The 22,460-nt window shown below is 43.3% G+C and overlaps 1 long non-coding RNA gene across 1 annotated transcript in view; it reads left to right on the top strand.

The window, feature by feature from the left end:
- The first annotated feature begins 339 nt into the window (after nucleotides 1-339).
- LOC143990175 (uncharacterized) overlaps nucleotides 340-22,460 on the top strand; it is a 43,120-nt gene continuing 20,999 nt past the window's right edge. Inside the window, exons 1-2 of the long non-coding RNA XR_013277196.1 lie at nucleotides 340-419; nucleotides 4,199-4,337. This is a non-coding gene — a long non-coding RNA (uncharacterized LOC143990175). The remainder of the gene's footprint in view (nucleotides 420-4,198; nucleotides 4,338-22,460) is intronic.

Here is a 22,460-nt window from a genome sequence, read left to right as displayed (position 1 = left end):
TTGTGTATGTTTAAACTTTGTAGAAATGTGCATACAAAAATATTTCTGCTGGTTAACTGTCCCTTGCCTTATCTAACTTAAAATGAAGATAATGGTGTATTTCCACTGACCTGTGTCCAATCGCCTAGGTAATAGTTTTTTGTTTTTTCTCTTGCTCTCTGTCACAATGCCCCAGGCAGGGGCTAGTGTGGTTTCTGCTCAAAGCTTGTGAAGTCTGGCTAACAGGTTCTTGAAAACAAATTAAAAGGGGACAATTAAGACAGGTGGGAGGAGCAGTTCTAAAAGTCAGTACATTTTATGTCTTGCTATGCACTTCATGCTACAGCACATTCCATTATTCATGCTTCAAGAGAAGCAATGTCAAAGGAAATTCTGCATTCAAGCAGTATTTGGACAATGCCGGTCTTCACATGTGGGTGGTGAGTAAACTTTCATATATAAATTGCCATGCTTCGACAGTCCTTGTGCTAGTCATTGTGAACGTTTTTTCTGTGCCATTGATTCATAATATGTGCTGTCAGGCAAGTGAAAGTTTCTGCACACAGGAGGATTGTGGCCATCCTGTACATGACAGTGAATGTCATATTATAGTTTTGTACCTACTGTCAATACAGGTGTCATAAGCACACAGCACCACCTGTTGAGGAAGTGGGCTTCTTAAGACAGGTATGAGTAAAAATTATGGTAAACTCACCCCTAAAACAAATACTTTATTACTCTGATGTCTATGCTCATGTGGCCATGCACACATAGGTTCCCATTAGTAATTATAATAAATTATCATTCAATTTCTATTAATTATCTGTTGTTTCTAATGTCGTCTACACTGTCGGAATTTCCGACAGAAAATCTTAGACGGAAGCTTTTCATCATATATTCCGATCGTGTGTATGCCCCATCGGACTTTTTACATTGAAAATTCTGATGGACCTAGAAAGAGAACATGTTATGAATTTTTCCGACAGAACCAATTCCTATCGGGAAAATCGCTCGTCTGTATGCTGTTCCGACATACCAAAAACAACACATGCTCAGAAGCAAGTATGAGACGGAAGCTATTGGCTACTGGCTATTGAACTTCCTTTTTCTAGTCCCGTTGTATGTGTTGTATGTCACCGTGCTCTTGAGAGTCAGACTTTGGTGTGACCGTGTGTACGCAAGACAGCTTGAGCAGGATTCCATCGGAATTCCGTCGGAGAAACCTTCAGAGTTTATTCCGCTGGAAAAAATGCTTGTGTGTACATGGCATTAGATTGAATATGCCTGATCATTGAGATCTAAGGAGACTTACAGTTTTTATTAATTATTATTATTATACACGATTTATATAGCGTCAACAGTTTACGCAGCGCTTTCAATTACAGTACAGTTCAATACAAAAGGTACAGGAGGGCCCTGCTCGTAGAGCTTACATTCTAAAGGGAGGGGGTGGTGGTACAAAAGGTAATAGCTGCAGAGAATGATTTGATGGGGGTGGCTCGGAGACAGTTGTTAGGTGGGTGTGGGATAGGTTTCCCTGAATAAATGAGTTTTCAGGGATCTCCTAAGATGGACAGGGTAGGGGCTGATCAGACAGACTGGGGCAGGGAGTTCCAGAGGATGGGAGAGGCTCTGGAGAAGTCTTGAAGGCGAGCATGGGAAGAGGTAACACGGGAGCTAGAGAGCAGGAGGTGCTAGGAGGAGCGGAGGGGACAATTTGGACTATATCTGCAGATGAGGTTGGTGATGTAGATGGGGGTGATATTGTGGTTGGCTTTGTATGTTATGGTTAGCATTTTGAATTTTACACGGTGGGGTAGTTGTTGATTATATACTGTATAAATAGCTAGGTGACTATACAGGATTTCACTTTCAGTAGTTATGAAATGGTAGATCTCTTTCTACATATTTTCATTATTTGTCATCTATTAGGTATTGTTTGAAATACAATTTTATTGAGAAATACAAAAGTTACCCAGCTAGTTAGCACAGAAACCCTATTTACATGGCTTCTAATGTTTCTGTTACACAGTTGGAAATTTGTATGAAGCCACAGTGTTGTATCAAGGGATCTCTTGATCCCTACCTCTAAACTAAATGAATCCCAAATTGGAACATATATACAGTATAGCAATGAACGGACTAACAATAGACATACTTTAAAGGTAGCACCATTCTCTTTAAGGCTGGGTTCACACTTTCTCTGCATGTGGCTCACAGCAGGGGTCTGGCACGTCTCCATTCACTGTTTGAAACTGACCAAAAGACACACAGGACTCCTGTGCAAATCCGCACTGGAGCTGCAGTGGAGATATGTGAACCGACTCCATAGAGAGCTGGTCAAAATCTTCTGCTATTGCGAATTGGATATGGGGAACTTGCATCCAATTTGCAATAGTGTGAACCCAGATTAAAGGTCCAGCAACACACCAGAAGTCCAAATTTGCTCAAGGCAGCTGAAGACCCTTAGTAATCATCTGCACCAAATACAACAAACCCCGTTTTTAACTGTGCTTTTAATATCCAGTTAGAAACAGTTGCATTTAGGTTTACTGTGTTGGGGCTGGGGAACTTGTATATGGTTCAGTAACATTCGCTTGCTACTTAAAAAAAATTTGATTGCACCTTTGTTTTTTGTTTTTTTATTTATTTGCACTATAAACAAAAAAAGAGCAACAATTTTGAAAAAAACATAATATTTTTTACTTTTTGCTATAATAAATATCACCCATACATATACAAAAAAATGTCCTCAGTTTAGGCAGATATATATTCCTCTACATATATTTGGTAAAAAAAAAAACGCAATAAGCGTATATTGATTGGTTGACGCAAAAGTTATAGCGTCTAAAAAAAGGGGATAGTTTTATCGCATTTTTATTATGATTTTTTTTTTACTAGTAATGGTGACGATCTGTGATTTTTTATCGGGACTGCGACATTATGGCGGACACATCGGACACTTTTAACACATTTTTGGGACCATTGGCATTTATACAGCGATCAGTGCTATAAAATGATTACTGTAAAAATGTCACAGGCAGTGAAGGGGTTAACACTAGGGAGTGATCAAGGGGTTAACTGTGTTCCCTGTTTGTGTTTCTATCTGTAGGGGAGGGGACTGACCTAGAGAAGTGACGGATCGTGGTTCCTAGCTAATAGGAAGTCACAATCTTTCACTTCTCTCAGAACAGAACAAGGATTTGTGTGTTTGCACACACTCATCCTCGTTCTGCTTCTCGATTGCTTGAGGCCGGTGGTCATCGCGATCATTGGCCACGAACATCGACACCCCCGCTGTGCAGTGAGCGTGGGAGCGCTCCCGGTCCCACGAGCCGACGTATAGCTACGACGGCTCGTGGGATCATGCCGACCTGCCGCAGTAAAATGGCGGCAGCTGGTTGACAAGCGGTTAAGTAAACACCTTTTGTTTAGGTTGCTACATTTTTACTGGGTTTCTGGCAAACTTTCCTAATGAGATGAAATTCTGAAGAAACATTTTAGGTGAGAAAGACATATTTACTTTTCATTTACAATTGAAAAGCCCTTTAATAAGTAGGTATGCACCTACTGAACAGTAATAATAAAACCATTTTATATTCAAAAAGACTTGGGATCCCTACCCTCAAGCCAAAACATTGGATCATAACTGTAAATGATACTTACCTTACACCCAGCTTCACGCTGGAGAGAAAGATGCCACAATCCTTTTGATAAGATCCTGGGAAAGTAAAGATCCTAATCTTGCAAATCTTGCAAGAAGAACTGTTCTTGTGACCCTTATTGTTCCCAGGATCCTGCCAGCAGAATCATGATGTTACCCTCAACCAAGTACCATGAGCAGAAACCAAGTGATAAGTCATTGTGTTTTCTAACTTTTCCTCAAAGGGTGTTTTTTTTACAGGTATGATGTGGGGTTTTGACATGTAGGTAGGGAGCATTTAATTTCAAAGTCCTTTTTAAATTTATACACTTTGGACTTGCTGCTTCATGATATCCTGCAATTCTTTGCACAAAAGACCACTTTTTAGTCCATGGCAATCAATTATCGGTACTGATATTCTATGGAGCAGATATATTCTATAATCGCTAGTTAAATGTAACGACATACATACAGTATATAATTACACAATTGTATATAGTACATTTTTTTTTAGGAAAAATGTTCCTTCTTCAAAGGGTAGTAATACATAAAAAAACATCATATCTCTGCTCTCAGGTTGGTGCTGCGTAATGCAATCTGTGACAAACATCTCCGCCCCTAAACCTTCAATGAACCAGGAACATGACAGTAACCTACACAGCAGTTACCAGACACAGTTCTCTCCTCTCCTTGAAACCAGTCTACCTGTTCCCAGGTCAGTACTATTGTAATGTCGATGTATAGCATCCGTTGCACTGTTTAGTGAACTGAAATCGCTACTGAGTGAAGTGAAACATTCGTTTATATCAGAGTTTAATATTTTATATAATTTGTTTAGTGGTAGTTTGTCATTTATTGAATATTTAAGTGTACATTTTTCAACCCTATGTTTTGGAGCTAAGAGTTTATGTATGTACTGGGCAAGGATGTCCTAAGAGTTTATATTACTGTGTGTTTTAGAACTTTATTTCCTGACAAAGTTACTTTGTTTTTTTGTTTTCAGAGAAGTGAGAAAAAAAAGAGTTTAAAGTGTCACCTAAATAGTTTAGTGAATTAAAGTAGTATAGATCCTTTCTGTGTCTTTTAAATGCAAATGCAGTGCCGTTTTTCACAAATTTACACCAATTCCTAGGACAGGTGTCAGTTTGTTCTCATCCACATTAGCATCGTGCTTCTTATTTTAGGACATCCTTGCCCAGCACATACATATCCACATCATACCCTTCTAGTAAGCGCTGGCATCAAAATCAGAGGACACCACTAGAGATGAGATTCAGGTTCATAGTCAATCCCAAGGATTCTAAAAGGTTTATGAATTGCCAAAAATGTGCAGGTTTGTTGGCAGAAATAAGCCTTTGTCTTCATACCAATATCCAGTAATTTGAAAGAATGGACAATCCAGCCTCTTTCTGTAAAAGGGTGGACTCACAGAAGCCACATTATCAGTTTTTGTTGGAGAAGTTAGGGGGAGCTGATAATTCTGTGTACTGGTTTCTAAATGAATTAATTTTTTAAGATGGCATTGGTACATGTCCCACGTTGCATTGCCCAGCTTTTGCTTAGCAGTAGCCACATTTTAGCCCTGCAGATGGCAAGAACCGAATAAACTATTGGGTTCATCGTAAATGTTGTGGGCTCCGAAGTTTAAACAAAATTCACAAAACTATTTCTGAACCAAAACCCAGGCAGACCTGCTCAACCCTAGACACCACATTGGGATGTACAAAAAAAAAATATGCCTTGTGAAGGATACCGTTCTGTGGGAATACCAGAGAAATTGAAAACTACGTGAAAGGAAAAAGCAAACAGAGGAAAATAGCTCATTAGGTTGTTAATAGATCTTTGAGTTGTTAATGCAAGTTAATGAAACCATGTTCTACATTTATGTGCAAAAGTTTACAGATGATTTAAGAAGAATGTATTACAGTATCTAGGCTTGATAGTGCTAGTTAATTATGCAGGGTTGTTGTTTCATTAAAAGGTTGCCATTCTATAGATAATTATTTCAATGTATAGGTAAAGTGGCCTATGCTATGTTGTAGGGGACATCTAGAAGTGTTAACTGTAATTACGTAGTACCCCAGAAAATGTACCTTTTGTCTGGATTTCCCCCTGAAAAATAGCAGTGCATTTCCTGGTATGCAAGATACCTAGGCACTCCTGTGCCTACAGCCTCTTAGCTGTGTATCTGCGGTATGAATCTAAGGCAATGCTGTCTCCGACTGTTGGTATCACACGATTTGGGGTGAGACTTGGTGATTTTACCTTTGTGCTGCTCACTGATCTCCTTGCTGGTGGCTCTGATTTGAAAGCAATACCCTGTCTCTACTAAAATATTGGATTTGGTAAGTCAGTAATAGAGAAAGCATCAGCGACAACACTGGTGACTGGTCCTTTACCCGCTGTCTACCTTTTTTGTCCCAGCTTTCATAGTTCAGTTCCCTTTTATTGGCTGTCTAAAGGTGAGAATTATCATTTGCAGCAGGAGACTGAATTTTTTTTTCCTGTCATTTGAGAATTGTAGTAGTGATTGTTAGTTACTGCGTACCTAAGGATTCTGGTGGTGTATTTTGCGGTAAGCAGCTTTTAACATCACAATTAAGTTTGAACACTACAACTCTTCTTTTAATAGTCCCCAACTTAAAAATAAACTGTAAAACTAAACTACAACTAAAATGTAATTTCCCTCTTTCAGAACTCTTACCAAATGTCCAAAGTCATAAACTGACACTGTTTACCCAGTTAACCCTTAACCCATAACCAAACCCTTAAAAATTTAAGTTAGAAATATAAAGAAATCGGACCTTCTGCACATCCTGGTCAAAAATGGCATTATCATTTTAGAGGCTCCTGGGGATGAATAAGTTAGGGGGATAAGGCCTGAAAACATTACGCTCCCCAGAGGCATCAGGAAGGCAACTTCTGATTGGGAATTATTGTACAAAATATAACTGGATACTAATAGTTATAGGTTAATTTGATACAGGGAATATCCAATTGCCTCTTGGGGGATAAGGAAGGAAATCCCCCCCCCACCAGCTGGAGCAAATTCATGCTTTATTGGGGAGGAGGGGGGGGGTGCCGCTCTCTGGATCAGCTGTGGGTACAGGATTCCATATATGGAGGTTTTCAAAAGTGTTTTGTTTTATTTAAATACATTTTTTATTTAATTTAAAAAAAAGTTCTGTGGGTTCAACTGGATGGACTTGTGTCTTTTTTCAACCAGATTAACTATGTAAAGGCTTTATATTTTTGTTTATAAAATATATTTATTTTTGCATATTTTTGTCTGTGTTATGATTATGGAGGTTTAACTCAAACCTAAACCCAACTGCCAATCTTAAAATAACTTAACCCCTAAACCACTACCTAACACTAGCCTACCCCTGTAGCAGAATACCTACCTTATCACATGGAGTAACAGTACCGAGATGATGGCTCCAAGGGATTAGGTTTGCATCTGAGGGGGTTGTAGCAGAGTGATGTTTTTTATACTTATCTCTCACATAATAGGAAAGAAGAGAAAAGAAGGATGCCCTGCAGGTGGCTTAATACGTAGAAAGACATCTTATTAGATTAGATCAGTTTTCTCAGAAGGTTTGTTTGACTGGAATAGGATGGATGACCTGGATGTCTCACCTGGCAGCCTGTTAAAAAGGAACACACTGCAGTTGCCTACTGAAGGGAGACAACACTGAATAATTAGCTTGGCCATTACCTGTCATACCAGACACTGACATAGGAATGACAGCAGTCTTCTTTAGGAATTCATTTAGAAATGCTACTGCTAATGTACTATGCATTGCTATGATCTTACTATTTTTTATTAAATGGTAGAAATATTTTGGTTCGCTTTTATCAGTAGAATGGACTATTCAATCAAACAGCACAGGAGGCATAGCTATATAGAGCTAAGATTATTGTAACCAGTTATGGGTTGCCACACTTTGTCCAGTCACTAATTTATCAAAGTGAGAAGTACTGTATGGTCTGTGTGACGATGCTTTTTATGGCCCTCTAAAGAAAGCACCGCTCAGCGCCCTAAATATACCACTTGAGGCTAGTGTGGAGTAAAACTCTAGATCATGTGATTATAACCTAAATTATACAATCACAATGCAGGACCCACTAAAAAATGTGTAAAATATACTAAAAACAATATTAAAATCACTCAAACAACTGAGTTCCTTATAACTTTACAGCAGCGCTCTTGTCATATAATCAAAGATGCCAAGCTTCAATATAATGTTCATATATGGAAATTATGTGATTCAGTGATGTCACATGTAGTGATTAATCGTGAAGAAGCACCTTCCACCAGAAAAAATCCACCATTTTTTCTGGTGGAAGGTGCTAAGCACATATGACATGACTGAATTGCATCATTTCCATATATGAACATTATATTGAAGCTTGCCATCTTTGATTATATGACAAGAGCGCTGCTGCAATGTTATAAGGAACTCAGTTGTTAGAGTGATTTTAACCACTTAACAACCGGCCCGTAGCTGAATGATGGCTACAGGGCGGTTGCTTAACTCTGGGAGGCCATCATATGATGTCCTCCCAGAATTCTTTGGGGGTTGTTTTGGGGTTCTATGTAATTTTCTAGCAAATAAATTATGGTTTTTACATGTAGGAGAGAAATGTCAGAATTGTCCTGGGTGCTCCAGAACGCCTGATGGTGCTCCCTGCATGTTGGGCCTCTGTATGTGGCCACGCTGTGTAAAAGTCTCACACATGTGGTATCGCCGTACTCGGGAGTAATAGCAGAATGTGTTTTAGGGTGTAATTTGTGGTATGCATATGCTGTGTGTGAGAAATAACCTGATAATATGACAATTTTGTGAAAAAAAAAAAGGGAAAAAAAAATCTTGATTTTGCAAAGAATTGTGGGAAAAAATGACAACTTCAAAAAACTCACTATGCCTCTTACTAAATACATTGGAATGTCTGCTTTCCAAAAAGGGGTCATTTGGGGGGTATTTGTACTTTTCTGGCATGTTAGGGTCTCAAGAAATGATATAGGCCATCAGTACTTCAGGTGTGATCAATTTTCAGATATTGGCACCATAGCTTGTGGACTCTATAACTTTCACAGAGACCAAATAATATCCACCAATTTGTACTTATTTTTACCAAAGATATGTAGTGGTATAAATTTTGGCCAAAATTTATGAAGAAAAATTACTAATCTGCTAAATTGTATAAATTATTTTTTTTTACAGAATTTTCGGTCTTTTTTCTTTTATAGCACAAAAAATAAAAAACCCAGCGGTGATTAACCACTTAAGGACCGCCGCATGGCAATGTACGTCGGTGCAATGGCACCGACAGGCACAAGCACGTACATGTAGGTGCTCGCCTTCCAGTGGGTTTGGGGTCCGATCGGACCCCCTCCCGCTGGATGCGGCGGTCCGTTTCGCTTCAGGAGCGATCCGGGATGAGGGGATGACCATTGGTTTCTGGCCATCCCCTCTCTATCGCTCCTGGCGAATGAGAAGCTTCCCCCGCTGTGTATAGTAAACACAGGCAGGGAGGAAGTGAGGTCATTCTTCTCGGGGCGGTCTTATTGACCGTACTACAAGGAGAACACTGAAAGTAAGTGTGCACCAACACTACACTGACATGTAGGTACACATAGGCACACAAACCCCCCCAAACACCCCCCCGATCGCCCCCCGATCCCCCCGCCCCTCTCCACCTCCCAGTCACAGTGTCACTGATTGCAGTGATCATTTATTTATTGATCACTGCATTTAGTGTCAGTTGTGACAGTAAAAACTGTCAGGGCAGTTAGTGTTAGGTCCAGGGTAGCCCCCTACCCCCCCAATAAAGGTTTAACCCCCTGATTGCCCCTAGAGTTAACCCTTTCACCCCTTTTGCCAGTGTCACTAAGCAATCGTTTTTCTGATCGCTGCATTAGTGTCACTGGTGCCGCTAAGTAGCTAGTTATTTTTTTTAGGTTCACCGCCAGGTTTTTATAGCGCTAGGTACCCCGATATACTACCCAATAATGGTTTTAACCCCCTGATTGCCCCTAGTTAACCCTTTTACCCCCTTTTGCAAGTGTCACTAAGCGATCATTTTTCTGATCGCTGCATTAGTGTCACTGGTATCGCTAGGTAGCTAGTTATTTTTTTAGGTTCACCGCCAGGTTTTTATAGCGCTAGGTACCCCAATATACTACCCAATAATGGTTTTAACCCCCTGATTGCCCCTAGTTAACCCTTTTCACCCCCTTTTGCCAGTGTCACTAAGCAATCGTTTTTCTGATCGCTGCATTAGTGTCACTGGTGCCGCTAAGTAGCTAGTTATTTTTTTTAGGTTCACCGCCAGGTTTTTATAGCGCTAGGTACCCCGATATACTACCCAATAATGGTTTTAACCCCCTGATTGCCCCTAGTTAACCCTTTCACCCCCTTTTGCAAGTGTCACTAAGCGATCATTTTTCTGATCGCTGCATTAGTGTCACTGGTATCGCTAGGTAGCTAGTTATTTTTTTAGGTTCACCGCCAGGTTTTTATAGCGCTAGGTACCCCAATATACTACCCAATAATGGTTTTAACCCCCTGATTGCCCCTAGTTAACCCTTTCACCCCCTTTTGCCAGTGTCACTAAGCGATCGTTTTTCTGATCGCTGCATTAGTGTCACTGGTGCCGCTAAGTAGCTAGTTATTTTTTTAGGTTCACCGCCAGGTTTTTATAGCACTAGGTACCCCGATATACTACCCAATAACGGTTTTAACCCCCTGATTGCCCCTAGTTAACCCTTTCACCCCCTTTTGCCAGTGTCACTAAGCGATCATTTTTCTGATCGCTGCATTAGTGTCACTAGTGTCGCTAGGTAGCTAGTTATTTTTTTAGGTTCACCGCCAGGTTTTTTTTTTTGAGGTACCCCCATATACTACCCAATAATGGTTTTAACCCCCTGATTGCCCCTAGTTAACCCTTTCACCAGCGATCACCGTATAAGTGTCACTGGTGACGCTGGTTAGCCAATTAGTTATTTAGGTTCCCCGTCAGGTTTTTATATAGCGCCAGGGACCCCCATATACTACCTAATAAAGATTTTAACCCCCTGATTGCCCCTAGTTAACCCTTTCACCAGGGATCACGTATAAGTGTTACGGGTGACTCTGGTTAGTTAGTTTGCTTTTTATAGCATAAGGGCACCCACCATTTATTACCCAATAAAGGTTTAACCCCCTGATCACCTGGCGGGTGATAGCAATTAGGTTTTAGGGTCAGGGTCTGCGTCGCCCCAGGCAGCGCTAGGTTAGTGTCAGTACCGCTAACACCCACGCGCAAAGCATAAACCTCCCGTAGTGGTATAGAATCTGAACAGATCAATATCAGACTGATTAGATCTATACTAGCATCCCCAGCAGTTTAGGGTTCCAAAAAAACGCATTGTTAGCGGGATCAGCCCAGATACCTGCTAGCACCTGCGTTTTGCCCCTCCGCCCAGCCCACTCAAGTGCAGTATCGATCGATCACTGTCACTTACAAAACACTAAACGCATAACTGCAGTGTTCGCAGAGTCAGGCCTGATCCCTGCGATCGCTAACAGTTTTTTTTGGTAGCGTTTTATATTTAAATCCTGAAGGCAGTACTTGGTTTTCGGAGTCCCGTACGTGGCTAGGCTCCCAAAAAGTCCCCCACATGTGGTATCCCCGTACTCGGGAGAAGCAGCAGAATTTATTTTGGGGTGTAATTTCACTTATGCCCATAGCATGTGTGAGCAATATATCATTTAGTGACAACTTTGTGCAAAAAAAAAAAAAAATTGTAATATTCCTGCAACTTGTGGCAAAATATAAAATATTTCATGGACTCAACATGCCTCTCAGTAAATAGCTTGGGGTGTCTACTTTCCAAAATGGGGTCATTTGGGGGAGTTTTGTGCTATTTTGGCTTTTTATGGCCTTCGAAACTGTGATAGGTAGTGACGAGTGAAATCAAAAATTTACACCCTTAGAAATCCTGAAGGCAGTGATTGGTTTTCGGGGTCCTGTACGCGGCTAGACTCCCAAAAAGTCCCACATATGTGGTATCCCCGTACTCAGGAGAAGCAGCAGAATATATTTTGGCAATTCCACATATAACTATGGCATGTGTGAGCAATATATCATTTAGTGACAACTTTTTGTAAACTTTTTTTTTTTGTCATTATTCAATCACTTGGGACAAAAAAAAAAATATTCAATGGACTCAACATGCCCCTCAGCAATTTCCTTGGGGTGTCTACTTTCCAAAATGGGGTCATTTGGGGGGGGGATTGTACTGCCCTGCCATTTTAGCACCTCAAGAAATGAGATAGACAGTCATAAATTAAAAGCTGTGTAAATTCCAGAAAATGTACTGTAGTTTGTAGACGCTATAACTTTTGCGCAAACCAATAAATATACGCTTATTGACATTTTTTTTTACTAAAGACATGTGGCTGAATAAATTTTGCCCAAAATGTATAACTAAAATTGAGTTTATTCGATTTTTCTTATAACAAAAAGTAGAAAATATTTTTTTTTCTCTAAATTTTCGGTCTTTTTCCATTTATATCGCAAAAAATAAAAATCGCAGAGGCAATCAAATACCATCAAAAGAAAGCTCTATTTGTGGGAAGAAAAGGATGCAAATTTCGTTTGGGTACAACATTGCATGACCGCGCAATTACCAGTTAAAGCAGTGCAGTGCGAAATTGTAAAAAGACCTCTGGTCCTTAGGCTGACAATTGGTCCGGGGCTGAAGTGGTTAAATACCACCAAAAGAAAGCTCTATTTGTGTGAAAAAAAGGACAAAAATTTCATATGGGTCCAGTGTTGCACAACTGAGTATTTGTCATTCAAAATGTGAGAGCACCGAAAGCTGAAAATTGGTCTGGTTATTAAGGGTGTTTAAGTGCCCAGTGGTCAAGTGGTTAATATGTATAGTCGTTTTGTCTTTTTCCCATTGCCTACTTATAGTATTATAGTCTTTTACTATGACACATCACATCCTTTCCAACATTGACAGATTTTCTGAATGCTTACATATCCCAGCTGGTTATGTATTGCATTGAGAATCACATCCATCCTAGCACTATGGTAGTTTTTTTCAAGGGAATAATAACAGTTAACTACCATATTAGAGTCTAATAATCTAATGCCAGTAGCCCTTTAATGCCTTTTGGAATCAATCAATTTTTTTTTTTTTTATTAACAATCTTGTAAGGTTTTTAATTGCTATATTTGCATCAAGTTTTTCTCCATATAAGACATTAATAATAGTAATAGGGTAATATAATGCAGTCATTTCCTTTCTTTCTTTAATGCAGACTGTAAAGTAAAACAAGCAAATTTATTAAGGTCATGCGAACAAAGATGGTCAGCCTATAATCTTTATGACACTGTAATAAATGGACTTAGCCTTACATTTAAAAATACAAGAAACTGCCTCTAATGGCAGTTATTGCATGGTAACCAATTAAACTAGCCAATGATACATGGTAAAAAAATGACTGACAGAAATTGAATACACATTAAAAGCCGGTAGGGCCGGTTGAAGACCTCGTTGTTAGAATGCAACACATTGTGCATTTCTGAAGAAGAGTAGCTATGGAGATTTCAGCAGAGCAGTGTTGTCTGGCTTTTATGTAAACACATTCACATCAGACAACTGGTGCATACCTCCAAACAAAGACTGGTCTAATCAGTTTGGTCTTCCAGTGACACGCCTTCATATACCATCATTGCCCACTTTCTGCTAAATGTCTCTACTGAGAAGTACAGAGGCGTTGCGAGTTCAGAGATAAGGCCAAATTTGCGATTTTTTTTATTATTTTTATTGTATTTGTTAGCAAGTATAATATAACAATGCAATTTAATGCAGATTATCTTATATAATGAAAACAAATATTGTATAGCAACAACTAAGACACATTTTTGGGATTTCACAAATACAGTGAGGGGAAAAAAGTATTTGATCCCCTGCTGATTTTGTACGTTTGCCCACCGACAAAGAAATGATCAGTTTATAGTTTTAATGGTAAGCTTATTTTAATGGTGAGAGACAGAATAACAAAATGATCACATTTCAAAAAAGTTAGAAATTAATTAGCATTTTAATGAGTGAAATAAATATTTGAATAAAGGGCATGCTCCGAATCTGTGCTTGTTACCTGTATAAAAGACACCTGTCCGCAGAAGCAATCAATCAATCAATCAGATTCCAATATCTCCACCATGGCCAAGACCAAAAAGCTGTCCAAGGATGTCAGGGACAAGATTGTACACAAGGCTGGAATGGGCTACAAGACCATCGCCAAGCAGCTTGGTGAAAGGGTGACAACCAGTGGCGGTGTGTCCATAAAGGGCGCAGGAGTGCCGCGCCCTCTTTCCTGCACCGCCATAGATAGATGCATGCATTGCATAAATCTATCTATCTATGGTTGCTGCTGACACCCCCTATTCAGGTGTCCGGCCCATTTTCAGGCGCCGGGCATCTGAATTACAGCGGCGGGGGTGTTTTTTGGAAGCACCTGATTAGAGCCATATGCTCTAATAGGCTCCCAAAAAGGTGAATAGCGGACAAGCTGTTTGTTAGCAAAGCAGAAAAAAAAAGGAATTTGCTTTGCTAACGCTGAATCCACCTCTCAGCCAATCAGGTTGCCAGGTCTGTCACCTGATTGGCTGAAACGTCAGACGCTGTGATTGGATGTCTGAGAGAGAACGGAAGAAGACATGGGGGATGTGCAGGAGACCCCCGCTGACCTGCTCCGAGACAGGTAAGTGCCGGGCAGCATCTGATGGGGCATACTGGCAGCATCTGATGGGGCATACTGGCAGCATCTGATGGGGCATACTGGCAGCATCTGATGGGACACACTGGTGGCATCTGATGGGACACACTGGTGGCATCTGATGGGGCACACTGATGGCATCTGATGGGGCACACTGGCGGCATCTGATAGGGCACATTAACAGCATCTGATGAGGCACATTAGCAGCAATTGATGGGCACACTGGCAGCATCTGATGGGGCACAGTAGCGGAAATTGATGGGCACTCTGGCAGCATCTGATGGGGCACAGTTTGATGGGCTTACTAGCAAAAATTGATGGGCACAATGACTGGGTTTGATCGGCACAGTGGCTGCATTTGATGGCACAGTGGCTGCATTTGATGGGCACAGTTGGTGTGTTTGATGGCGCACAGTGGCTGTGTTTGATGGTACAGTAGCTGCATTTGATGGCAGTGGCGGCCCACCCATAGGGGGCGCCCGGGCGCCGCCCCCCTTCTCCCTAGGTGTAAAAAAAAAAAAAAGTAAAAAAAAAAAAAAAGTAAAAAAAAAAAAACGGGCCCTTTAAGACATAAAAAAAAAAAAAATGTAATTTAACAATTTAACATAGTGTACTGTGGCGCCGGTCACAGTGCACTATGAGAAGCGCCACGTCGATGCAATCACAAGATTGCATCCATGGCGCTTCATTTGCGGGTTAAAAACCCGCCTTGCGGCGCACTGCAGAACGCCGATTAGCTTCCGCCCGTAAAATCACTGTGATTCTACGGGCGGGAGCATTGTCAATCTTAGACAGGCAGGTCACTTCCGGCTTTCGGCTGCTTCACGAAACCCGGAAGTGACGTCGGCAACTCCGTTCCTCAGCCTAAGCGGAGCTGCAAGACAGTCAGGCAGGAGGTGAGTCACCGCATAAAGGCTTTCTAGTTTCTACTTTGTTGAGAATGTTCATGCATTTAGCTGAATGAATGTAAAAAAAGCTTTCACAGCCAGAAAGGTTTCCCCAGGCCAGGCGACTTTTGCCGTGGCCAATCAGAGAATGAGCTCTGAAGGGGGAACTCCACGCCAAATTTCTGAAAAAAAAATTGACGTGGGTTCCCCCTCCGAGAGCATACCAGGCCCTTAGGTCTGGTATGGATTCCAAGGGGAACCCCCTATGCCGAAAAAACGGCGTGGGGGTCCCCCCCAGATCCACACCAGACCCTTATCCGAGCACGCTACCCGGCCGGCCAGGAAAGGGGGTGGGGACGAGCGGGCGCCCCCCCTCCTGAGCCGTACCAGGCCGCGTGCCCTCACCATGGGGGGGTGCCACCCCAAAGCACCTTGTCCCCATGTTGATGAGGACCAGGGCCTCTTCCCGACAACCCTGGCCGTTGGTTGTTGGGGTCTGCGGGCGGGGGGCTTATCGGAATCCGGGAGCCCCCTTTAATAAGGGGGCCCCGGATACCGGCCCCCCACCCTATGTGAATGAGTATGGGGTACAATGTACCCCTACCCATTCACCTGTGAAAAAAAGTACAAAAAAAACACAACACAAGGTTAAAATATATCTTCGGGGGTCTTCTCACCGGACTCCTCCGCTATCTTCTTGTAGCTCTTTTACTAGCGGAGGAGTCCGGCTTTCTTCCTCGCCGCCGGCCTCTTCTTCCGACTTCGGGGGTCTTGTCCCCCTCTTCGGTTCTTCTGCCAGGCCACCGCGCCTTCTTATAGCTCTTTTACAGGCGGTGGCCCGGTCTTCTGTCGCCGCCGCCGCCGCCCGTACTTCTTCTTCTTCTTCTCCAGGAGATGTTGACTCGACGATCTCTCCGGCCGGAATGCCAGGGACGCGCTGCGCTGCCACTTATATAGGGACAATGGGGCGGTGTCACATGGGTTGATGTCACATGGGTTGGTCACATGGGTTGATGTCACATGGTGACCCCGCCCCCTTATGATGTTACAGTCCTGGAGGATGCTGGGACTGTCGCCATGTGACATCAACCCATGTGACCAACCCATGTGACATCAACCCATGTGACATCAACCCATGTGACACCGCCCCATTGTCCCTATATAAGTGGCAGCGGAGCACATCCCTGGAATTCCGGCCGGAGAGATCGTCGAGTCAACATCTCCTGGAGAAGAAGAAGAAGAAGAACGGGCGGCGGCGGCGACGGCGACAGAAGGCCGGGCCACCGCCTGTAAAAGAGCTATAAGAAGGCGCGGTGGCCCGGCAGAAGAACCGAAGAGGGGGACAAGACCCCCGAAGTCGGAAGAAGAGGCCGGCGGTGAGGAAGAAAGCCGGGCTCCTCCGCTAGCAAAAGAGCTACAAGAAGATAGCGGAGGAGTCCGGCGAGAAGACCTCCGAAGACGGAAGACCCCCGGAGCTGTGCAATAAAATATTTTAACCCTGTGTTGTGTTTTTTTTGTACTTTTTTTCACAGGTGAATGGGTAGGGGTACATTGTACCCCATACTCATTCACATAGGGTGGGGGGCCGGTATCCGGGGCCCCCTTATTAAAGGGGGCTCCCGGATTCCGATAAGCCCCCCGCCCGCAGACCCCGACAACCAACGGCCAGGGTTGTCGGGAAGAGGCCCTTGTCCTCATCAACATGGGGACAAGGTGCTTTGGGGTGGGGGGGCCGCCCGCCCCCCCTCCCCCAAGGCACCCCCCCATGTTGAGGGCACGCGGCCTGGTACGGCTCAGGAGGGGGGGGCGCCCGCTCGTCCCCACCCCCTTTCCTGGCCGGCTGGGTAGCGTGCTCGGATAAGGGTCTGGTGTGGATCTGGGGGGGACCCCCACGCCGTTTTTTCGGCGTAGGGGGTTCCCCTTGGAATCCATACCAGGCCTAAGGCCTGGTATGCTCTCAGAGGGGGAACCCACGCCAGTTTTTTTTTCAGATTACATAAGGGGCGTGGTTTATGAGAAGTGGGGGGGGGCAAAATGATGGGCGGGGTCATGATGGGCGGGGTCTAGCGCCCCCCATCCAAAAACTTCACCAGCCGCCACTGTTTGATGGCACAGTGGCTGCGTTTGATGGGCACAGTGGCTGTGTTTGATGAGCATAGTGGCTGCGTTTGATGGGCACAGTGGCTGCGTTTGATGGGCACAGTGGCTGCATTTGATGGCACAGTGACAGCATTTGATGGGCACAGTGGCTGCGTTTGATGGCACAGTGGCAGCGTTTGATGGCACAGTGGCTGCAATTGATTTTTTTTTTCAGTTTGCTTGCGCCCCCCAAAAAATTTTGGAACCTAACTGCCACTGGTGACAACAGTTTGTGTGATAATTCGCAAATGGAAGAAACACAAAATAACTGTCAATTTCCCTCAGTCTGGGGCTCTATGCAATATCTCACCTCGTGGAGTTTCAATGATCATGAGAACGGTGAGGAATTAGTCCAGAACTACACAGGAGAATCTTGTCAATGATCTCAAGGTAGCTGTGACCATAGTCGCCAAGAAAACAATTGGTAACATGCTACACCATGAAGGACTTAAATCCTGCAGTGCCCACAAGGTCCCCTTGCTCAAGAAAGCACATGTACAGGCCCGTCTGAAGTGTACTAATGAACATCGGAATGATTCAGAGGAGAACTGGGTGAAAGTGTTGTGGTCAGATGAAACCAAAATCGAGCTCTTTGGCATCAACTCAACGCGCTGTGTTTGGAAGAGGCCTGGTACGGCCTCTTCCACTGGTACGGCCTGGTACTTCCACTGGTACGGCCTGGTACGGCCAAGAACACCATCTCCACTGTCAAACATGGAGGTGGAAACAGTATGCTTTGGGGGTGTTTTTTTGCAAAGGGGACAGGACAACTTCACTGCATCAAAGGGACGATGGACGAGGGTTATATAGTGTCAAATCTTGGGCGAGAACCTCCTTCCCTCAGCCAGGGCATTGAACATGGGTTGTGGATGGGTATTCCAGCATGACAATGACCCAAAACGCATGCTCAAAAAAAAGCAATTAAGGTCCTGGAGTGGCCTAGGAAAAAATATGTGAAGGGAGCTGATGGTTTGAGTTACCAAACGTCAGCCTTGGAACCTTACTGACTTGGACAGGATCTGCAAAGAGGAATGGAACAAAATCTCTCCTGAGATGTGTGCACACCTGGTGGCCAACTACAAGAAATGCCTGACCTCTGATTGCCAACAAGGGTTTTGCCACCAAGCACTAAGTCATGTTTTGTGAAGGGGTCAAATACTTATTTCACTCATTAAAATGCAAATCACTTTATAAAGTTTTTAAAATGCGTTTTCCTGGATTTTTTTTATTGTTGTTCTGTCTCTCACTGTTAAAATAAACCTACCATTAAAATTATATACTGATAATTTCTTTGTCAGTGGGCAAACGCACAAAATCAGCAGGGGATCAAAAACTTTTTTTCCCATACTGTACCTATTAGCAGGTGCCAAATTATAAACTCCTTCTGATAGCTCCCAAGGGTCCTTCTTTAGAGACCAAATCTCACTATCCCTTGTGTAGCCTCGGTTGTCCCCCTTTTTTATCTGATGTGTACTTCTCTATACAAAATGTACTATTTTACTATAAAAAGTATTAGGCTGCACTAAACTTTTTATCCAAACTATATCACTGCATATGTTATTTTAAAAAGCCAATATAAAGGAAATATAGACCACAAAAAAGTCTTGTGTCATTAGATCTTGATGTAACAGAGGACGTGCCAGGGACATGTCCTTTGCCTACATACTGTGTGTTAAAAGGTGTCCCACTTTATCATTTCAGAAATTTGAGAGGTATGCCTTCTTTGATAATAAAAACTTTCAGATGCTGCCTTGTTGTTTTGTCTGGCTTTACTGCAACATGAGGCAAAAAGGAAGTTCTGGATAGCCGCACTCCAGAATATAGCCTTTATTAGTAAAAAGTCCAACAGATACAAGCCACAGCAAAAAATGGGACAAACAAGCTGATGTGTGAAACGCGTCAGTTGGTTTGTCCCATTTTTTGCTGTGCCTTGTAACTGTTGGACTTTTTACTAATAAAGGCTATGTTCCAGAGTGCGGCTGTCCAGAACTTCCTTTTTGACTCATGTTGCTATATGCTTAGCCGGTACCTGGTGTTCCAGTTCCGTGGAAAGTCTGAGTGCTTTCACACTGGAGTGATGTGCTTGCAGGACGTTAAAAAAAGTCCTGCAAGAAGCCTCTTTCAGGCGGTGCGAGAGCAGTGAATACACCGCTCCTTCACCACCCCTGCCATTGTAATTAATGGGCACCGCTGCTGAAGCGCTTGCAAAGCGATTCGGCAGCAGTGTTTTGCGGGGGCTATTAACCCTTTATTCATCCGACAACGGGGTTAAATGTGCCCCGCTAGTGGCCGAAAAGACACTCAGAGCAGCAGCTCTGCTTGGGTGCACCCACAGCAAGCTGTTTGTTCTGGGGGCACTCTGCTGGAGGGAACGGCCAAGAGCTCCGGCGGGGACCAGAGAAGAAGAGGACCAGGGCTGCTCTGTGCAAAACCACTGCACAAAGCAGGTAAGTATAACATATTTTTTATTTTTATAAAAGAAGAAACTTCCCTTTAATATCACTTTAAGTAACAGAGAATAGATCAGTAGTGGTATACAAACAAAATTTAAAGAGCATTGTTATAATCTGATTATGCAATTTCCTTTAGGCTGCATTCACACCTTGGCGTTTTGAATCGTGGTTCTGCCCATGATTTCAAAATGCCCAGCAACAAATCGCAGAACACACATTTGAGATGAATGGCAACTAAAATCGCAGTGCGGTTCTGCTGCAATTGTTGATCGATAAATCACGCTGTAATCACAGCAAAACGTCACTTTGGAGCTTTTTTTGGATGACATGCTTCACGCCTTAGATCTAAACACAACTATGCAGGACAAGGACCTGATTGATTAGATAGAAACAAATATTACATACAGTAAGTAGCTCCCTGTATTTTATATTTTGCGCAAATCTAGAAGAGATGGTACAGATATCATGTGCATGGCTAGTTTAAGGCTGGGTTCACACCATTGTGAATTGGATGCGGGTTGCTTGCATCCAATTCACGATAGTAGGAGATTTTGACCAGCTCACTATGGACATATCTAGTCACATATCTCTGCAGCAGGTCCAATGCATTTTGCACAAAAATGCTGTGCGTCTTTTGATCCATTTAAGGTCTGAAATCAGCCCAAAATTTGGGCTGAAATCAGACCTGAAACGGTCAACAGGGAAGCACCAGACCCCTGCTGCGGGATGGATGTGTTGATGGTGTGAACCCAAAAGGCATTTCTTGTTTAATAATATCTTCAGACACATCCAAATAAAACACAAATATGAACAGTGGTACTGCGTCTCCTGCTAGAAAAAATAACAGACTCTCATACCTCCCAACTTTTGAACTTCAGAATGAGGGACACTTGAGCAAGGAAGCATCGCACCGCAGCAAATGTGGTCTTGGTTAAACATCTGGCAGTGGGAGGAGCTTAAGGGGCATCATTAAACAAAACTTGGGCTTCCTCATACCTATAAAATATGCTTTTATTATTGTTCCTCAAGCAAGAGTCTCATGGATGCATACAAACCCCAGCACATTCATAAAAAAAAAAAAAAGGATAAAAGCATGCAGGGTTTGGAGTGAATTATGTACAGAGTGCAGGGTTCTGAGATGAGCTATGAACAGAGTGCAGGGTTCTGAGATGAGCTATGAACAGAGTGCAGGTTCTGGGAGGAGCTATGAACAGAGTGCAGGGTTCTGGGATGAGCTATGTACAGAGTGCAGGGTTGTGGGATGAGCTATGTACAGAGTGCAGGGTTGTGGGATGAGCTATGTACAGAGTGCAGGGTTGTGGGATGAGCTATGTACAGAGTGCAGGGTTGTGGGATGAGCTATGTACAGAGTGCAGGGTTCTGGGATGAGCTATGTACAGAGTGCAGGGTTCTGGGATGAGCTATGTACAGAGTGCAGGGTTCTGGGATGAGCTATGTACAGAGTGCAGGGTTGTGGGATGAGCTATTTACAGAGTGCAGGGTTCTGTGGTGAGCTATATACAGAATGCAGGGTTCTGGCATGAGCTATGTGCAGAGTGCAGGGTTCTGGGATGAGCTATGTGCAGAGTGCAGAGTTCTGGGATGAGCTATGTGCAGAGTGCAGAGTTCTGGGATGAACTATGTACAGAGTGCAGGGTTATGAGATGAGCTATGTAAAGAGTGCAGGGTTCTGGGGTGAGTTATATACACAGTTCAGGGTTCAGGGACGAGCTGCATAAACAGTGCAGGGTTCTGCGATGAGATATGTACAGAGGGCAGGGTTCTGGGATGAGCTATATACAGAGTGCAGGGTTCTGGGATGAGCTATGTACAGATTGCAGGGTTGTGGGATGAGCTATGTACAGAGTTCAGGGTTCTGGGATGAGCTGCGTACACAGTGCAGGGTTCTGCGATGAGATATGTACAGAGGGCAGGGTTCTGGGATGAGCTATATACAGAGTGCAGGGTTCTGGGATGAGCTATGTACAGATTGCAGGGTTGTGGGATGAGCTATGTGCAGAGTACAGGGTTCTGGGATGAGCTATATACAGAGTGCAGGGTTCTGGGATGAGCTATATACAGAGTGCAGGGTTCTGAGATGAGCTATGTAAAGAGTGCAGGGTTCTGGGGTGAGTTATGTACAGAGTGCAGAGTTCTGGGATGAGCTATGTACAGAGTGCAGGGTTCTGGGATGAGCTATATAGTGGGTGCAGGGTTCTGAGATGAGCTATATACAGGGTTCATGGTTCTGGGATGAGCTACATACAGAGTGCAGGGTTCTGGGATGAACTGCGTACAGTGTGCAGGGTTCTGAGATTAGCTATTTACAGGGTGCAGCAGAGGCATAATTAGAACCTTCAGGGCTCTGGTGAAAGAAACCGTGAAGGGCCCCCCAACCTCCAGCCTGGGCCATTTTCTCCAGGCCCAGAGCCCTTTCCACTGATCCTCCGGATCCCTTTCACATGCTGTGCAGTCCTGCAGTCTTGGACTCCACCATGGGGACAGAAGGCAAGGGCCCAGTCGCAAGTGCGACCTTTGCTGGTAGTTCCACCAGTGGTGTCAGTGTGGACTGTGATTA

The sequence above is a fragment of the Lithobates pipiens genome, unplaced genomic scaffold (genome assembly GCF_037356315.1).
Source record: "Lithobates pipiens isolate NorthernLeopardFrog02 unplaced genomic scaffold, aLitPip1_a1.2 Scaffold_18, whole genome shotgun sequence".
Taxonomy (NCBI): domain Eukaryota; kingdom Metazoa; phylum Chordata; class Amphibia; order Anura; family Ranidae; genus Lithobates; species Lithobates pipiens.
This window is presented reverse-complemented; position numbering and strand designations above follow the sequence as displayed.